This window comes from Heterodontus francisci, chromosome 2, assembly GCF_036365525.1.
Source record: "Heterodontus francisci isolate sHetFra1 chromosome 2, sHetFra1.hap1, whole genome shotgun sequence".
In the NCBI taxonomy this organism is placed as follows: Eukaryota; Metazoa; Chordata; class Chondrichthyes; order Heterodontiformes; family Heterodontidae; genus Heterodontus; species Heterodontus francisci.
Window position 1 is genome coordinate 188,963,078 of NC_090372.1, and position 19,227 is coordinate 188,982,304.

A 19,227-nucleotide genomic window follows, 5' to 3' on the forward strand; every position below is an offset into this window, starting at 1 on the left:
CTTCAGTTGTGGGTCATTGGCTGTTTCTGATTGTAGTTGGTCACATTTGTGCTGACCATATTGCAATAAATCGATTTTGAGCACATCTTCCACCTCGATGTCCATGCTGTCCACTTGTAGATCCAGTGGAATTTCTTCATTCTTGTTCGGATTTGGCAATCTGCTCAACGTATCCGAGGTGACCATTTTGGTACCTGGTTTGTAGCAGACGTAAAAGTCGTACCCCTGTATTTTCACTAAAAGTCGCTGTAGTTGAGATGGTGTACTAGTCAATGGTTTGCGCCAGATCATCTCCAGTAGTTTGTGGTTGGTTTCCACAGTGAACTGCTTACCGAACAGGTAGGTGTGGAACCTTGTGATCCCAAACACCAGAGCAAGTTTCACACTCTATGTTTGAGTAATTGGACTGTGCTGTGGATAAACATTTGGATCCAAATGCAATTCGCTTGCCATCCTGCAGGATGCACGCTCCTAGCCCTTTCTGTGAGGCTTCGATTTCCAGGATTGTCTTCTCCCTTGGATCGTAATATGGCAGGGTACAGGTTTCTGCTGACAATACTTGTTTGAGAGACTCAAATATATACTGATGGTCCTCCTTCCATACATATGGTACGTCTTTCTTTAAGAGCTCGCTCAGTGATGATGCTTTGTCAGAAAAATTTGGAATGTATGGTGCCAAGAAGTTGAAAAATCCAAGACATCTCTGCAGATCTTCTTTGTCTTGTGAAGTAGGCATATGCCTCACATCTTCGACTTTGCCTGTGTCTGACTATCTGACTTACATTCACCTGGCACTTCTTGCTGTTAAAAATGAGCCTTTCATGACGAGCTACTACCATCAGTGAATGAAGATTTCAATCATGCTCTTCTTTTGTTTTCCCATTATCACAACATCATCAGCAATGCATATATATCCAGGCACATTTTCGATAATTCTGCCCATATGATGCTGAAACAGATCTTGACTGACAGATAAGCTGAAGTGTAGTTTCTGGAAGCAATATCTTCCAAATGGCGTTCTGAAGATGGTGACTTCCTGAGATTCCATAGCTAGGTGTACCGACCAATATCCATGTTTAGCATCCAAGTTGGAGAAGAATTTGGCTCCTGTGAACTTGGGATTCAATTCCTCTAGTGTTGGAATCTTGTGGGGGCATCTCTTTAGGGAGAGGTTTAGACACCTCGGATCTAGACATGCCCTAATTGCTCCATCCTTCTTTAGCACGCACGTAATTGAGCTGCACCAGTGTGTGTGATGATGCACACAGCGGATGATGCTATTGCATTCCATGTCATCCGACTCCTGCTTAAGCTTTTCTTGTACATGCACGCTGCACTATAGATAGAACCTTTGTCCAGGGTGTTACAGTGCAGAGAACCTGTGGCTTCTAGTCACATGACTACATCCTGGTACTTAGCTCATTTGTATACTGAGTTCATAAACGGACATCTTTAATCTTAAGTCTATTATACAACAGGGACGTTCAACATTAGAAGTATGGGAAGTTCAGAAATGGTACTAACCTACTGACATCTCACCCAGTGATATTTAAGAAACAGTAACTGAGCAGTGGGATTACTTCAGTTTTGTTCAAAAGAGCAATCTAGCAAAGGCAAAAGTGTCTTGTGTCCGGTGTATATTGTATGCTAAATAAGGAACATAATCTACTATGTAATGGACTGAAATACAATTAATTGTGATTTTGTTACCCAGAAAACAAACATCCAACCAGAAAATGAAATGGAGAACTGATGAAGAGTTCAGTTTTGATGTGAGCCTAGAAGTCACTCTACGACATTAGCAGATCATGTCCCTACAGCTTTCTTCTATCCACTGTTTTTATACTAAGTGTTCATCTTTTAATGTCGACATTAACAGTTTCTAAGTTATGAATCTAGACATCTGCATAGATGTAGTACTGATAAAATTATTGGAGCTGCGGGCTAACAAGTCCCCAGGTCCTGACGGACTTCATCCTAGGATCCGAAAAGAAGTGGCTCGTGGGATAGTCGATGCGTTGGTTTTAATTTTTCAAAATTCCCAAGATTTGGAGAAAGTTCCATTAGATTGGAAAATAGTGAATGTGACTCCTTTATTCAAAAAGAGGAGACAGAAAGCAAGAAAGTACAGGCCAGTTAGCTTAACATCTGTCTTCGAGAAATGTTAGAAGCTATTATTAAAGATGTTACAGCAGGACACTTCTTCTTTCTCCACAGATGCTGCCAGACCTGCTGAGTATTTCCAGCATTTCTTGTTTTTATTTCAGTATTTCTTCACACCCCTGACTTGTGCCTTGTAGATGGTAGACAGGCTTTAGGGGGTCAGTAGGTGAGTTACTCACTGCAGGATTCCTAGCCTCTGATCTGCTCTTGTAGCCATTGTATTTATATGGCTACTCCAGTTCAGTTCTGGTCGATGGTAACCCCTCGAATGTTGATAGTTGGGGATTCAGCCATCGTAATGCCATTGAATATCAAGGGGAGTTGGTTAGATTCTCTCTTGTTTGAGATGGCCATTGCCTAGCAATTGTGTGATGCGAATGTTACTTGCCACTTATCAGCCCAAGCCTGGATATTGTCCAGGTCTTGCTGCATTTTTACATGGACTGCTTCAGTATCTGGTGTCACAAATGGTGCTGAACATTGTGCAATCATCAGCGAACATGCCCACATCATCAATGAGAATGGTGATTAAAAACCTCTATCTACCCATAGTGCAAATTAAAAAGTGCAAAGAACATCTTAAAACTATGTACAGCAGCTCAAATGTCGTTATTTCAGTCCAATTTCTAATACATAAATCCACACCTGGACTGAAGGAAGTTCATTGATGAAGCAGCTGAAGATGGTTGGGCCTAGGACACTACCCTGAGGAACTCGTGCAGTGATGTCCTGGAGCTGAGATGTCTGACCTCCAACAACCACAACCATCTTCCTTTGCGCTAGGTGTGACTCCAACCAGGAGAAAGTTTCCCCCTGATTCCCATTGACTCCAGTTTTGCTGGGACTCCTCGATGCCATACTCGGTCAAATGCTGCCTTGACGTCAAGGGCAGTCACTCTCACACCTCTTGAGTTCAGCTCTTTTGTCCATGTTTGAACTAAGGCTGTAATGAGGAGCTGAGTGGTCCTGGCAGAACCCAAACTGAGAGTCACTGAGCAGGTAATACAGGGCATTGGTGAGACACATCTGGAGTACTGTGCACAGTATTAGTTTCCTTCTTTAAGGAAGGATGTAAATGTGTTGGAAGCAGTTCAGAGGTTTACTAGATGAACACCTGGAATGAGTGGGTTGTCTTATGAGGAAAGGTTGGACAGGCTAGGCCTGTGAATACTGGAGTTTAGAAGAGTAAGAGGCAACTTGATTGAAACAATAAGTTACTGAAGGGTCTTGGCAAGGTGAATGTGAAAAGGATGTTTTCCCTTGTGAGAGAATCAAGAACTAGGGGTCACCATTTAAAAATAAGGGGTTGCCCATTTAAGACAGAGATGAGAAGAATTTTATTCTCTCAGAGGGTCATGAGTCTTTGGAACTCTCTTCCTCAAAAGGCAGTGCAAGCAGAGTCTTTAAATATTTTTAAGGCAGCGATAGATAGATTCTTGATAAGCAAGGGGGTGAAAAATTATGGGGGTAGGTGGGATTTGAGGTTCCAATTAGATCTGCCATGATCTTATTTAATGGTGGAGCAGGCTCGAGGGGCCGAGTGGTCTACTCCTGCTCCCAATTCATATGTTGTCTGTTCGTATGTATGCCACCAGTGAGCATTGAAAATTCTACTTTGTAGTTGCCAATTTTACTATGCAGTTACATAGGATAACAGAAATACTGTCAATCCAGTACAAAGCAAAGACACCTGGGGCTGAAAATCTCCTGGGGCCACATCACAAGTTGTGGTCGAGTTTATTGATTCCAGGGTGGGTGGTTGATGCTGGATTTCCCCACTCCACCTTCTCCAGAAGGAACTGTGTCCCAGTTAAAGGGGGCCATATTGAACTAATGTTTTACTTTTAATAATCTTGTTCCTTGGGAGCTTAGCTCATGATCCCAGCCTGGCCACACTTCAGCTGATTTTTGGCAAGGTATGCAAGGCCTTAGCCAGACACAACTCTACCAACTCTACAACAAATCCCTCTGAAGGACCAGAAAGCAACAATTCCCAATCAAAGGGCGGAGGGGGCGGGGGGAGGAGGGGTTAAAATTGGTGTCTGCTAGTTGTGCAACATGGACTTGGAGTGACTCACAGTTTCTTGTATACATTCTGAAACGAGGTGCCATAAAATGGGCTGCCAATTCACTACAAATCCATTTTTCACTACTCACGAAGACTAGTTTCACCTCCCATGGTATTCTCTGACCACCCTCTTATGCAAGTTGGCCTTGCTTGGGTAGATAGAGGCTCTGCTTCCACAAGGCCAATTGGAAACTCCCACAGTAGACTGAGGCCCAGCCTATTTGGGTCCCTGTGCTCCCAGGGCACTCCCACAAAAGTCATGGCAGGCAGAGCACTGCAAAGCCCATGGACTTTAGGCCACAATTAATTTTATAAAGCTGTTAAAAATAATACTCAGGAAAGTTCAAGTCTCAGCTTCACGTCATGTTAAAAACATTGTATAGTGATATCACATAAAGTTTGACTGTACAGGAAAATGTATCTTACGGAATTCCTAATCGATCCAAGAGGACCTTGAATTATGTGGTCTGGCTCTGCAATCCTGATATGGCTGGCAAATCTTCTGATTGCATCATTTCATTTCCTCTTTGGAGTCGTGCATCAATGAATTTGTTTGCAACGTCAAGAGCCAAGAGCCAACATAAATGTTCCATTTATAAGGTCCAGAAATTACATCACTCATTGTTGTGTACAAATTTACTATTACTTTTCTCTTTAACTGACTTGAAATAAATGACAAATATATCCTAGTTTCTGGAGGTGCAGTTACAAGCTCTGTGTCCAGATGTTTTCTTTTACATTGTTCTATTGGCAATTCCTTTTGGGCTATTACTATATTTTGCTGACTGCCTCACTGAGTGACAGGTTTAAACACATGGACATATGCTCATGCAGGAGAGAGGCAGCAGAACAGCTCGTTATGCCAACTCTTCAGTAACGCCAGCTTGAGGTAAGAGCCACTGAGCGAGTGTACGCACCAGACAAATCCCAAGATGACGAGAGCTCAACTTCAGGCTCCACAAACTAGCTGTAGAGCTTTGAGCCTCTGGGGCTTCTAGTTCCTATGCAAAATAAATCCTGACAGACACCCAAGGATACCTTCAACCAACTTTAATCTTGAACGCAGAGCAAACCTGTAGCAAAGGAGTGCATGTTAAGCCTCTGCAGTTCCGCTAAAACACAGAACGTATACATAGAATGTATTGGTGACTAGAAAATAATTAACAACACATTATCTCTTATGAATCTTCTAGCAACAATACTGCAAATGCTGATGGTGCAATGTGTTTTTGTCATGCATCAATAATATGACATTTTCTAGCAAATCCTGACAAACAATGAAGCCAAGAAGAACAAAATTACTTTTAAAATGTTTAGAATATAAATTATCAAAATAATAGATATTTTAGAGTAACAGAAATTCAGGGCTTGATTAACTTTTAGGAACTGAGCATTGTTTTTTCTATCTATGTCTTCTGAGCCACATGGTTACATTACTTTCTTGTAATTACTGCCATTACTCCTAAAATTACAGCAACATTTCTCGCTAAGAGTTGTCTAGGCCTAGCTCAGCAATGTAAATGAATCATCCTGTTTAGTTACAGACGGCTGTGGGTGGCGGTGATATGATCAGTGGCATTCACAAATCTAACTCTCAGTTAATATCTGGTGATTTAAATAGCATGTTTTTGGGGAACTTCTGGGTGAAAATTCTGTGAGGCTGGCTTTCACTTGCTATGCCTGGCATTAACAAGGCAGCAAGGATCTCAAAGTGGGATCGATAGCTGCCATTTTAACTTGGGTATAGGCACCTGGTCCCCAGTTAGTCACCCAAAAGTCAAAATTGATCCCTGTGCTCCAGCTAGCATTGATTAGCAGCAAAATATTTACTCCAGAAAAATGCTACAAATTATTAACATACAGTTTCCAAACAGATTTTTTTAAACTGAGCTTTGCATGAACATGATAAGTATTATTTATTTTTTGTGGGATGTGGGCATCACTGGGTAGGCCTGCATTTATTGCCCATCCCTAATTGCCCTTGAACTGGCTAGGCCATTTCAGACGGCTTTTTTTTTTTTAAGAGTCAACCACATTGCTATGGGTCTGGAGTCACATATCGGCCAGACCAGGTAAGGACAGCAGATTTCCTTCCCTAAAGGACATTAGTGAATCAGATGGGTTTTTGCAACAATTGACAATGGTTTCATGGTCGCCATTAAACTAGCTTTTTAATTCCCAGATTAATAGAATTCAAATTTCACCATCTGTCATGGTGTGATTTGAACCATGTCCCCAGAACAGTAGTCTGAATCTCTGGATTACTAGTCCAATGACATTACCACGACGCAACCACCTCCCCATGTTACTTAATCACTAAATACACTGTTGTAGATCTCTGTTTTCAGTGAAAATTATTTCACTAGGATAACTGGTAGCCTAGTAGCTATGGTACTGGGCTAATTTATCAATTAAAATCATGATGGCAAGTTTAACAATTTTTTATTAATTCTTGAGATGTGGATGTCGCCGGCAAGGCCGGCATTTATTGCTCATATTTAAATGGACAGGTTGCACAGCATTTCCTGAACAGCAGGGATTCCTGTAGTGCAAAGAATTGTACACAGTGTTCATGTGAGTAACAATGGTGGATGAGGTAACTGAAGGGTGCAGGAGAGGTTATAAAGGCTGTAGGAGGTTACAGAATTGTGATGAGATGGACTTGAAACTCTCAATTTCTTGGTTAAAAGACACAGAACTATCAGCATGATCAAAATCATGATGCACAATGGTCTGTGCTTATTGCCAATGATGTTTGAAGATAGAAACGCATTTATCAGCAAGACTGAAGGGAGCCTCCTTACGCTGTAAAACCTGAGTAACAGATGAAAGGAAATAATGCTGACAGTTACAGACATAAGGAAACAAGTTCATATCTCACTGATAAGACATTCTTTGGTGTTTAAATCAACCCATATAATGTATGATGATCAAGTAACAGATTTGAAAGAAAAGCAATTAAAAGATCCCTTTCTACAAGGGTTTTCAGGAGAACCACTTGCCTCAACCAAACGAGATGGTATAGGAGAAAAACCCTTTTCTCGCATGACAAAGAACTTGATCTATTCTTTATCCTGAGTTGTATCTGCAAGAAAAGGATTGCATGAGAAGTAAATATTTTATTATGGTGAAGTGAGGAGGGGTCGAAGGGCTTCCTCCTATTCCCTCTCCTTGTTTGACCACAACAGAGTTAATTCTTTTTTAAAGTGGATGTAGTGGCCAATTCAGTAGGTGTTTGATTACTCACTTGCTATGATCATAACAAAAACCAATCAGACAGGTTTTCTTCCATTTAACAAAGAGGTTAATTTTATTGTACCTAAACAGAACTAATGAAAATAATAAACTATGTGCCAACTTTCACTCACACACACACTGGAGGTTTAAACACACATAAATAAGTTACAGAGTGGGTAAAGGTAGATTGGTTGAGTTAAAGTCCATAGCAAAAAGGGGTATACAGTCTGTGAGGTTTGGTGATTTGGCTGGCTTCTAGCTGAATTCAGTGGTCCTGAGGCTTTTAGTTTGAAGAGATAGATGACGGATTTGGTGGATCTCTTGGAGACAGGATGCGGATGATTTCCTCCAACTGGGTTTGGGATTGTAGCCGGAGTATGGAAAGGTGGTCAGTCAACAGGCAGGATTTGAAGCTTGCAAGCTGTAATGGAGAGAGAGAGAGGGACCCCCACTTCGGGGCTGCACGTGTCAGAGTCCAGATGCTTCTCCTCTGCTGCAGAGAAAACACCAGCTCAAAACTACAGATGGGGAGAGGCTTGTCACATGACAGGCACTCAGTGACTCAAGCGTAGTAGATAGCAGTATTTCTTCTTGCTAAAAGAACAAGCAGTTCCCTTAAACTTCCTGGGTCTTGGTTCTTGTTGGGATGAGCAGACTCCCTCCTCACAGGCCTTGCAATGTAGGATACAGTGTTGCAAATTAGGTGGTCATCTTAAACTGCGAGCAAAGTCATCTTTTATCTGTTCGCTTTTAAATTTCTTTTTAAAAATATATAAATTCAAATCAGTCAAATCCAGTCAGTGGATTAAAGAAAATTATCATTCAATAAAGCAAGTTAGCGTGACAACTTACTCTTCATGGTTAAAAACTGTAGCATCGTATTACAAATTAAATTCTTTAAGGTTAGAAAATAACTACAGTGTCTTGAAATACTCAGCAGATCCGGCAGCATCTTGGACAGAGAAACGGAGTTAACATTTCAGGTTGATGTCCTTTCATCATCAGGTTCTGATGAATGGTCATCGAACTGAAATGTTAACTCTGTTTCTCTCTCCACAGGTGCTGTCAGACCTGCTGAGTATTTCCAGCATTTTCTGTTTTTATTTCATGTTTCCTGCATCCACAGTATTTTGCTTTTATGATATAACTACATTGTCTTGCTTGACCTTTGACCTTTTGTATTCTGAACAAGAAATAAAAGAAAGCTTACAGTGGTCAGTACGTGAAAATAAGAGGTCTTGATGATGGATAAGGTTTGGGGTTTGAAGCTTAACTCTGGGTCCAACAGGATACTTCCAATGACCTAGATCAGTTTGAGTGGGAGAGGTATGGAGTCAGTGGCGAGAGGACAAAAACTGATAGCTTCAGTCTTCCTGAGGTGCAGTTGAAAGAAGTTGACTTGACATCAGAAAGGCGGTGTAAAAGCAATCGGTGGTCATGGGGTCCAGAGAGGGAGTGGAAATATGGAGATGTGTGTCGCATGTTGGAGACTCCCTGGATTTTTCAATCCCAGTCAAATGTGGGACAGACCAAACTCTCTGGGGAAGCTGCTGGTGTGCCAGTAGAATATTCAAAGTCGAATGAAGGACCACATCACAAAGTTCAGTGCAGTCTGTCCCTGCCCTAACAAAGCGAGTGAGCCTGTGCCATAGGTCAGCAGGGCCCATTTCTGACTGACTTGCAGAAACAGTACTTAAATGTATTTATCACCCTACTTGCTAATAAGATGCACTTGATATTATAGTCTTATAATTAAATTAAAGTGGAAATAATGGGTAAGTGATAATGATCCAAGAAATTCACCTGCATTTTGGATAACTCAGGCCTAACTCTCCAGCTTTGATGTGATTAACAAAGATATGCGATCACATCTGCTAAGAAATAAATTACATTATTGCTGTGGTGATACAGATTCGTAGCCAAATTGAATTAAAAAAAGACAGCACATTTATTGAATCAAAATATTTAATTGGGCAGAACAGCGGCAGATGAAATTTAATATGAACAAATGTAAAGTGCTGCAGTTTGGAAGGAAATTGCACAACTAATGTTTTCCAGGAATTATGTTAAAGTAGCTAAGGATAAAGTTGATAAACCTCTAGTCGGGTCACAAGATAATTACAGATGAGGATCGTCATTCAGTTCATCTTAATTCATCCATCCAGAAAAGTCCTAAAGTTTCCCCAGTTTCAGCATTTAAATGGTTCAGGGTTTATTGCATACTTTGTTACTCTTTAAATGAAGAAGAATTTCTTGATATGAGACCTAAATCTACCTCTTTCTAGTTAGAACCTGTGCCCCCTTATCTTACTCCCACAACTGATTTTAAAATAATATTCTGAATTTACCTTTCCCATTCCCTTAACTATTTTGTATGCCTTGATAAGATCACTTCTCAGACACCTTCCTCCCAGACTGAAGAGTCCCTGTGTCTTCAGTCTTTCCTCATCCCTTGGAACCAGGGATCAGACTGGTGGCTCCTCTCTGCAAAGCCTCTAGTGCTTGAATATCATCCCTGTGTTTCAGTGATCATAACTGAACACAGGGCTCACAGTGAGGTCTGACAAAATCACTGTACCATCTGATCACAACTTCCTCTGAGTCTATATATTTAACCCTTCCAGCTATTGGATTCAGTATTCTGCTGGTTCTGCTGTGCCTTATTGATTGGACATGTGATCGTTGACTTTCATAAGACTCTTAGCTCTTTCAATCAAACTGTGAACTGGCTCTATGCCAACTCTCAGCTCTGAATATTCACCACCTACATTGTTATAAGTATCACATTTACTTCCTGACATATTATACTTTGGTGATTATACTTTGAGTCAAAGTAAAACTGTGGCAAATGTGAGGTGGGGAACCTCAAAAATTAAAAGTGAATATGGTGGCCAGTAGCTTATCAGCAAATTATAATGTGCCCAAAATTCCAGAGTTCTTTCTCTGCCGGTCTAAGTGCAGTGAAGCCCAGGTCCTGTGTGCGTGTTGACAAAGCCATAGACCCCATCGTAATTTGCAGGGATGGGATAATTAATATAATTGGAAGGGGCAACTGGCACAGGTAAGAGTGTTTACCTAACCCAAAATACACTCTTATGGTGGGTCAAAAAGGAACATCGTTATTTTTTCCTTAAATGGTCCAAAGGGAGCATTTGAGCAGTTCTGGAGAGCTAATTCATCAGTTCCTGGATTGATTGCCTTTCCTTAGAATAGTCTTGAGGTCGTTTGCCATTGTGGATGTCAAATCAGCTGACAAGATTTCTATTGGACCTAATGTTTGGAATTGCCATGGCAGCCTAGTAACTACTCCAGACATGCCCCCTTCTCACCTGCTCAAAACCTGCAAGAAGGTTGGGGATTTGAGGTGGGGTAAGTGACTGTCTTAAATTTAACTGCCTGGCTGATTTCTGCTAAGTAGACTGGGTTAAACCCCGCCCCCCCACACCCCCCAGCTCCACTATCCTGTGTCTTCGTGTACAACAGTAGTTCAGTTTGTGGGTTTTTGAAAATGATTTGAATGCCAATTGTCCCATGAATTTGAGTAGGTTCCAAATTGAACTTATAAATACAAGCCATTTACTTCATTCTTATTTTAGAAAGTATGTCTAGCAGACACATTGAAACATTGAAATCCAATCCACCTGGTTTGCAGACTCAGTAAAATCTTCCCTACCTAGCTCTGTGTCATTATTAACCTACAATGTTGGACAATAGGCTAAATTATACTGAAAATGTCTGTTTATTTCACCGTTAATGGATATAACCACGTTCCTTCAAAGGCTTCATGGTACTAAGTCAAAATGGCAGGATGTCAGATTTACTGATCCTTAAGGAACCCTTTCAGTCAAAATATTGCCATGTAAGAGTTATGATAAGCATATTCATGCAAGACAGTTAGGTCAGGACAACGAATAAAGAAAAGAAATCTATAAGCACTCTGGATACTAACAAGCTTGAAAAATTGTGAATGCTTAATGGAATTTATCATTAAATGTATTATGAAATACAGGTTGTGCATTTTACTGAAAAACTTAAAACTTGAATTGGAAAATCAAAGAGGTGAAGGGATAAAATGTGGTGCCCCATCTTACTGCCACTTTGCTGTGATCCTAAACTGGATGATTCCCCTAATCGGTCAGACACCTGACAAAAACATGCCCAGATGATGACCTGTATGAGATTACACACATTCCCCATGGCTATCTCAAATCATCCAGTGCCATGAAATTTGAATGTGGTTATGACCTTCATAGCCACAGGCAGAGCAGTGCAGTCAGATAGATGCCTGTCTTAATGCAATGGCTGGCACTGGTCTCCTACAGCCCCTTCGGTGCAGTCCATTTTTCAATGGCGAGCTCCTCAACAAGGTCTTCATAGAAACTGTTCTGCCCATATTACAGAATATTACAGGACAGAAACAGGCCATTCTGCCATGCCATTGTTTATGCTCCACATGAACCTCCCCTCCACCCTTCTGCATCTAACCCCATCAACATATCCTTCTATTCCTTTCTCTCTCATATGCTTATTTAGCTTCCCCTTAAATGTATTCTTTTGAGGTGTGTAATATCTTGAAGGGCGTATATTCAAATGTAAGCTCACTTTTCTTTTCCCCATCTTCTGCTGCTGTTCCCCTTCCTTCTCCACGGTAAATCACATGGAATCATACACAAATGCTCTTAAGAAGCTTTCACTCTGTTTGTGTGAGGGTTGGTGGACAGGGGTAATTTTGTAGTGGTCTCATTATCTTAGAGACAATGAGGAGCAGATCCAATACGTTCTAGGTTGCAAACAAAACAAAAAAATGTTCAAAAAGCCTGTTCCAGACTGTATTCATTGGAAATCAAACTTTCAGCAATCGTCAGGCTTAATAGCTCCACACTTCCTTTCAGTCAAGCTGATCCTAGCAGTAGACACATCTTATATTTCTCATTACAACGTACTTGAGTGCATTGAGACCAGAACGTCTGGAGACTCTGGACTCCAGTGTCACTTTTAAGAGAAAGAGGGTGGCTAAGGGTAATGTGGACACCTTAAAGACAGGTGTGGGTGATACTGCAATTGAAAATCAAGAAATGTCAGACATGCCAAATATTTACTTTGCATTGGCCTTCACAATAGAGGAAGAGGATAAATTACCAGAGACACAAGGAAAGTAAAAATAAATAAGCTCGAGGAACAGCACCTTGTCTTTACATTGAGCACTTTACAGCCTTCTGGACTCAACATTGAGTTCAACAATTTTAGATCATAACCTCTGCCCCCATTTTTTTCTTTATCGTGTTTGCTTTTGCTCTTTCTTTTGTCCCCCCACCCCCCCCAGGTTCTTTCTTAACCCCTTTACTTTTTGTTTGGGCGGCTGCTATCCTGCCATTTACACCTCATCCAGACACTACTTGTCCCATTACCACTCCACTTGACTTCATACCTTGGCCCTTTCACAACAAACCCTCCCCCACCACCGCCCAACGCTCCAATGGTTTCATTGCCCTATATTGACAAAATGTATTGTATTCCTGACTTGAACTTTCCCCCCCAACCTTCTAACATTTGCCCTTCAACCCCTTCCCACCATCCCAACAGCCAATAAAAAAGTATTTTCCCCACTCCCCCACCCCTCCAGCCCTGCTAATTTTATTCCTCCTCCTTCCTCACCAGTGTCTCACCTCAAGGCTTCTGGTGGAGCGTAAAATTGGCGTGGGATGGCTGCTGTCGGCAGGTGAGTTAATTTGCATTTCATTAATGCTGATTTTAATATTGTAATGAAGGCCCCGCTGCCAAGTGTTGGAAGCCTGCACCAAATCCTCGCCGCCGCTAATATCCGGCGGGGCCTTCTCGACGTCGGGTGTCGAGGCGGGCCGCTCCCGGCAGAATTTTATGGGACCCCAGCCACAACCCCCAACGTCAAGGGGCTCATAAAATTCAGTCCATTAGCTCTGTTTTTCTCTCCACACACTCCGCCTGACCTGCTGAGCATTTCCAGCATTTTTTGTTTTGTTTCAGATTTCCAGCATCTGCAGTATTTTGCTTTTGGATAAATAAACTCTCCACTGGTTGGAGTGATACCTAGCACAAAGGAAGATGGTTGTGGTTGTTGGAAGCCAATAATCTCAGCCCTAGGATATCACTGCAGGAGTTCCTCAGGGTATTGTGCTGGACACAACCATCTTCAGCTGCTTCATCAATGACCTTTCCTACAACATAAGGTCAGAAGTGGGGAAGTTCTCTGATGATTGTACAGTGTTCAGCATCAATTGCAATTCCTTAGATACTGAAACAGTCCGTGTCAACATGCAGCAAGACCTGGAGGACATTCAGTCTTGGACTGATTAGTGGCAAGTGACATTTGCATCCCATAAGTGCCAGTTGGTCTCCAACAAGAGAGAATCTAACCATCTCCCCTTGACATTCAATAGCATTACCATTGCTGAATCCCCCACGATCAACATCCTGGGGGTTACCATTGACCAGAAACTGAACTGGACCAGCCATATATATACCATGGCTACAAGAGCAGGTCAGAGGCTGGGAATTCTGCAGTGAGTAACTCACCTCCTGACTCTCCAAAGTCTGTCCACCATCTACAAGGCATAAGTCAGGAATGTGATGAAATACTCTCCAATTTTCTGGATGAGTGCAGCTCCAACAACACACAAGAAGCTCAGCACCATCCAAGACAAAGTAGTCCACTTAATCGACACCCCACCCACCACGATAAACATTCACACCCTCCACCAGCGGTGCACTGTGGTTGCAGTGTGTACCATCTCCAAGTTGCACTGCAGCAACTTGCCAAAGCTCCTTCGACAGCATCTTCCAAACCCGCAACCTCTACCATGTTGAAGAACAAGGGCAGCAGACGAATGGGAACACCACTACCTGAAAATTCCCTTCCAAGCCACATACCATTCTGACTTGGAACTATATTGCCTTTCCTTCACTGTAGCTGGGTCAAAAACCTTGAACTCTGTCCCCTAACAGCACTGTTGATGTACCTACACCCCATGAACTGCAGTGGTTCAAGAAGGCAGCTCACCATCAACTTCTCTAGGACAATTTGGATGTGCAATAAATGCTGGCCTTGTCAGTTATGTCCACATCACAAGAACAAATAATAAAAAAAAATCAGTGGGAGGAACTTCCTGGATTTAATGTACGTGGAAAAAAGGTAACAGAAAAAATAGTGAGATAGACAAATTACCAGACCCTGATGGTTTCCATCCAGAGTATTATTAGAAGTAAATGAAGAAGTTTTAGATACTCTAATCAGGCAAATTGAGATGGATAGGTTGTTGGTAGGAAAGAGTATTAAGCGTTATGGAATAAAGGTGGAGTTAAGATACAGATCAGTCATGATCAAATTGAAAAGCGGAACAGGCTTGAGGGGCTGAATGGCCTACTCCTGTTGCTATGTTCCACTGGCCTTCAGTTTAACATATGTATATCAAAAACATGGGGCTTTCTGCGTGGATCAGCAAACCAGGGATACAAGCTGGCTGGAGTAAAAAACATTGCCCTAATTTGAAAAAGGTGTGGAATTTCTGGACCAAAATGATCCCAATTTCACCATACTTAATCCTTGAAACATAGAAATACAGAAACATTTACAGCGCAGAAGGAAGCCATTCGGCCTATCATGTTTGGGCCAGACCTTCCAGCTCTTGATCTGTAGCCTGTAGTGCATAACTAAGTGTCTTTTAAAAGTGATGAGGAATTCTGCCTCTACCAATCTTTCAGGCAGTGAATTCCAGACCATTGCCACCCTCTGGGTGGAAAATATTACTCCTCAACCGCCCTCTATTCCTTCTTCCAATTACTTGAAATCTATGCCCTCTGGTTGTTGTCCTCTCTGCTAACAGAAATAGATTCTTCCTATCCAATCTCGTTGCCTTCTAATTTTATACACCTCAATTAAATATTCCCTCAGCATTCTCTATTCCAAAGAAAATAACTCAAGCCTACCCAATCTTTCCTCATAGCGAAAATTCTCCATTCCTGGCAACATCCTCGTAAATCTCCTCTGCATCCTCTCTGTTCGATCACATCCTTCCTGGAATGCGGTGATCAGCAATCTTCTCCTACGTTGGCAGTGAAAGATACAGAGGTCCCATGACTGCAAAAATCCTGATAACTACTTGACGCTTTCAACCATCATCTGGTTAAGCCTAAACTTCACACCTGACAAAAAAAGGCTGTAGCATGCATAGTAGAAAAATGTCATTGATTCCCATTGCAACAAAAACAGCTGACAATTGTGCAAAACTAGGAAAATGCTTTGTGTTCAAAATAAAAGTCTATAGAATTTTCTTTTAGCTTATTCAATTACTTAAACAAACGTTATCAACATGCTGAATTGTCACAGAAAATACTTTACCCTGTTTGCATAGAAAGGAGTGTACAATGGCACAGTCTGTAATTTGATGGCATAATTGCCATTATGTCTGTCACTACAAAATCTTTGTATTTGAAAAAATCTAATAAAAACTTTTGTGAAAGTTTGCAATTCATTAGATAAAAGAGATAGATAAATTGAGGTAACATTTGTGCTGTCAACAGTTTTAATATATGCTGATTTGTACTTATTTGACTTCTTCCAGCAAATTATTGACATCCTCCCAGCACCTGCCCCCAACCCCTGCAGTGTCTTCTGGAGAAGAAGCAGCCCTGGTGACAAAATGACAGCATTTGAACAGCATGTCTGGAGGAGCCTTTTCCTAAATGTCCCAGAAACCATTTGTCCTTAAATTCAGCCTGGTTCAATGGCTAAATTCCTCTTGATTCTGATCATTATCTGGTGGCACCTGATGGCAAGTGCGTGTGAGTGAATTTCAGGAAAAGTCAGGATCTGTCTTTGCTGTGATGTTCCCTCCCAACCCTTATCTTGCAATTAGAACACCTATTGCCTGGGCAAGTTCTGGCACAGGTCTAATGGGTCAAATGGCCACTTTCTGCACTGGCGTTAGAGGGTTTTTGGCACATGTGAAACCATTACCCAGCAATAGTCAACACCTTCAGGAGGAGGAAATTCAGAAAAAGATAAATTAAAATAAAAACATTTCCATGTTTCGAAATGTTTGGGTCCTGATGCTATACGCCCTAGAATGTGGAAGGAAACTCGAGAGGAAATAACAGAGGCTCCGAGCACAATCTTTCACACATTCTTGAATATGAAAGTTGGAGGGCTGCCAATGTAACTCCTCTGCTCAAGAGCAAAAATGTGATAAACCAAGTGTCTCTTGAAACCTTTAGGGGAAGTAGAGTCCCATTGCAAATTGAGTTAAAAAGATCAGAACTCTCTTGCAGTTAGCCAGATGTTGAAATATGGTGCTCAAAATAATTCTGAGCTTTCTCTCATTGGAGCCTGAAAGATGGGACAAAGTAGGAAACGAAAGTATGACTGAAATGAAAGACTAGGATTTACATTAAGTCACAAATTTACGTGCAAATTGTAATTGTTACTGGAGGTACTTGACACAGAGTGCTGCTGTTCCATGGACCGCCCACTACTGAATTCTTCACCCACTTCATTATGCTGACCACACAGAGAGCTTGGCACAAGGATCTCAAGGATCGGCTACATGCAATTCAACAAGACAAGTGAAACTTGAGTTGCGGGATAAATGGGATTTGTATTGTGTTGTTTCTGTGATTAACTTTGTAGCTCTATAAGAAATTGTCCATGTTTCTAAATGTTTGGGTCCTGATGCCATACATTCTAGAATGTTAAAAGAAGTTTGAGAGGAAATAGCAGAGGTTCTGAGCAGTCTTTCACAGATTCTGGAATATTAGATTTGGAAGGCTATGTTGGGATTGGAGAAGGAATTTGATTACGATCAATTCAAATCTGAATGACTTCCACTGGGAAGCAATTATTTTAAGAGTTAGCACTATGTTTTATTTGGTAAATTTTTTTTTGTTGGATTTTATTTTAACCTTCTATATTGTTTTTTCCTACATTATAACTTCTTCATTCAATATTTTTCTGCTGTTGAATTTAAAATAATATTCTGAATTTACCATCCCCATTCCCTAAACTATCTTGTATGTCTCCATGAGAGACCTTCCTAACAGGCTGAAAAGACCCTGTCTCGCCAGTGTTACCACCCGATGAGAAAGGTGCCTAGGGGTCCCACATAGCCTTCACCTGGTCTTACCATAACAGGGTTTAATTTTAAACACACCGTGTTTTTAGCTCCCCCTTGGTGAATCCTTGTTCACCGCTTTCCAATTATAAGGCAAAGAAACCAGCACAAACAGGCGTTCTTAGCTTTAAAGAAGAAAAGTTGAAGTTTATTAAACTTTAACTTCAACTCTAATTCGGCTGACACCTACAGATACATGACGCGCCCACACTAGCATTCATAAGCGATACACAAATACAAATAGAGACAGAAAAGAGCAGAAGAAAATTAAAGTGGAAAAGATTGAGGCAATATCTGAACAGTTGTTGTTACGGTTCTTCGAGCTCACTGTAGAGTACTTGATTGTAGGCAGATCTTGCTTTTCATTGGGGCCTAGTATTCTTCTTAAACCTTGTTTGCTGTAGGAGACTTCTCTCTTTTGGGGTTCATGGGTCTTCAGTGGATTCAGAGGCTTGTGAGAAAGAGATGGGAGCAGACAGGAGAGATCTTTTCAGTCCAGGAACAAACAGACACTCTGCCTTCAAGCTCTCTGTGGCTAGTTCAAAAGAAAACCCTGGAACAGCCAGGTAGTCATGTGACCAGGTGATCTAACCAGTCCTGGCCCTTGTGGATTGCATCCTTCTTAGCAGGCCCTGGAATGTACTTCCTCACCTTCGATGTCTGTTAGTATGTAAATATTTTTTTCCAGCCCTGGGTGATCTGTTTAACAAGTCATTTCCTTGCTCCAACAACAGTCAAAAATGAATGTTCATGACAAAATTGATGTGCCTCATTCTTGGCAAGTGGGGGCCTAGCATGACACCAGTCTTTCTGCATCCCTTGCTACCAGAGATCAGACTTGTAGCACTTCTCCGTAGAGCTTCCGGTGCTAAAATACATCCCCTGTGTTTCAGTGATCAGAACTGGACACAGCACTCAAAGTGTGGTCTGACCAAATCCCTGTACAATCTGATCATGACTTCCTCTGACTCTATGGGCTGGATTTTGCGGCAATCTTTGCCTGCCGTACACCAAAGAGTTGCCGCAATCTCAAGCGCGGTGGCTCATTTCAATAGCCAGGGTGGGCCGCCCTCCACCAACCGATAATGTAGAGTAGGCGGGCTGTCCGTCCCGGGCAATGGAAAGCTGCCAGTGCATAGGCGCAGACACCATTTTTAAAGGGCAGTCAGTCCCACCAGCCTATTTCAATATTTAAAGATACACTGAATAAAATTAAAAAATAATTTTATTTGCCCCTCTCCCACCACCCCAATACCAGTTACATTAACTATTTGTGCTTCCCCCCACAAAAGCATTTACCTTTACTATCTGACCGTCCCACCCCTACTGCACAAAGTTTAAACTACACTTCCCACCATCCTCTACACTCATGACATTTATTTGACCCCATTCCCCCCCAATCCCGCACTGATAAACTTACCTCCTCGACCCTCACCACCAGTGTGGTGCCTCATTTCGCCGGACGGGGATCCAAAGACACAGGACTGCCGGCCGCTAGGCCGAAGATTGTGGTGGGCCATCAAGATTAAGGGTAAATCCATTTAAATCTATTAATTTTATTCATTCAGAAGAGTGAGGGGGGATCTCATAGAAACCTATGAAATTCTAACAGGACTT